The sequence below is a fragment of the Pristis pectinata genome, unplaced genomic scaffold (assembly GCF_009764475.1).
Source record: "Pristis pectinata isolate sPriPec2 unplaced genomic scaffold, sPriPec2.1.pri scaffold_115_arrow_ctg1, whole genome shotgun sequence".
Taxonomy (NCBI): domain Eukaryota; kingdom Metazoa; phylum Chordata; class Chondrichthyes; order Rhinopristiformes; family Pristidae; genus Pristis; species Pristis pectinata.
The window spans coordinates 64,876-66,635 of NW_026262463.1; the positions used below are offsets into that span (position 1 = coordinate 64,876).

General features: G+C 49.1%; 1 non-coding gene across 1 annotated transcript; it reads right to left on the reverse strand.

Moving 5' to 3' along the window:
• Positions 1-502: 502 nt before the first annotated feature.
• Positions 503-574, reverse strand: trnag-ucc (transfer RNA glycine (anticodon UCC)). Its single transcript has one exon. It is a non-coding gene; the product is annotated as a tRNA-Gly (tRNA).
• Positions 575-1,760: the final 1,186 nt, after the last annotated feature.

Below are 1,760 nucleotides of genomic sequence, written 5' to 3' on the forward strand. Positions count from 1 at the left end.
TATCTATGCCTCTCATAATTTTATTATCCTCCATCCGATCTCCCCTCAGCTCCTGACGCTCCAGCGGAAACAACCCACGTTTGTCCAAACTCTCCTGAAAGCTTATAACCTCCCATCCAGGCAACGTCCTGGTAAACCTCTTCTGCACCTTTTCCAAAGACTCCACATCCTTCCTATAATGGGGCGACCACATGTGCCCCAGATTTTTTTGTGGGAATCTGGGACACAATTAGAGCAGGAAGCTGCACTGATCCGTTCATCAATTTTCCGGGGAAAAGTGAGGGACGGAATTCCTTCCATGACCCTCTGACCTGCCGGCAGTCAGTGATAATCAATGAAACAACAATGGGATCTTTGTTACACTAACCCATCAAACTAGATGAATTCAGCAATTATCCGCGAGTTAGCCCGAGTAGGCCACTCGGCCCCACCACTTCTGTACAGATCTGTAGGAGGTTCATTTCCGACAGTCACAATGTCAGGAGATTAAAACTCTGCAACCTGCGATGGCCGGGAATCGAACCCGGGTCAATTGCTTGGAAGGCAGCTATGCTGACCACTACACCACCATCGCTCCATGATGCTGCAGGAGATTCAGGTACGGGACTGTCTCTAGTTCTGTTTGACTCTGTGACTCGATCACCAGTCCCCGAGCTGCTGTCTGAGGGGTCATTCCTCAGTCCGCTGCAGTCCCTACAACAGTCTCTACGCCAACCTACAACAGACCGGAGTTAAACAGCACCCATGACTATTCACCCGGGATCGGACTGAAGTAAGAGTCAATCCCTGAAATAGTCAATGAGTAACACATCTTTTCCTGCCTCTGACTTGCGCAATTGGGAAAATAAATCCCGATAATATATGTTATTCTCAACTACAGGCAGTTGGACCCCGAATGGGAGCCCCAACTCCGGCCAGGTTTTAAGCATAATAAGTGAGTGAATCGCTGGAAAATCCAGAGAAACCTCCAGTCACACAGTGAGGAGGGTGCCTGAAAGGCGCCGGGTTTACAGTCAACGAACAAACATTCGTGTGATCCTGTGAGTCCTCCTGTACCCTGAACAACCGAAAGATAGGCTACATCGTTGTATCGCTTCCTCGTTAGTATAGTAGTTAATATCCCCGCCTGTCATGTGGGAGACCGGGGTTTAATTCCCGACGGGGAGATGTGTATTTCTGTTTCCGAAGGGCCCTAACACCGTAAGTTGACCGCCTGCTTCTGTAAGGTCTCTCATTCCGTCGCCAAATCATTCTGCATGTCGAAACAGTTCACACTGGGTCATTATCCATGTGTTTGAAAAATGCGCCATTCCTTCTTCTCACTTTCTCACAGAACGCCGGCCCCAGCATCGGTCTCAATTCTTTGTCCACAATCCTTGAGCAGGAAGGAACCGTGTGGCCTAATGGAGGAGTATGACTTCGGTGTAATGTGATGTCATCAGAAGTTTACAGGTGCCAGTGTTGTCACGGTCGTTTTACCGACCTTAAGCTTCTGTTTCCATTCTGTCGCTCACTCCCTCCACCACATCTGACCGATTTATTCGAAACACACCCGTTAGAAACGCGTCTGCTTCGACCACAGTTTCCTCCGCCGCCTGTACTCCGGTCACCCCTCCGTCAAAGACAACATAACGTTATCCAGCCCCGTCGTCGCTTACAAGAGGTGATTCAACAACTATCTTTTTTTTAACCCGCACTGTTTGACCGGAATCCACGAGGACACTTGGCGAGCAATGCGACCGCTGTTCTTTTCAAACGTT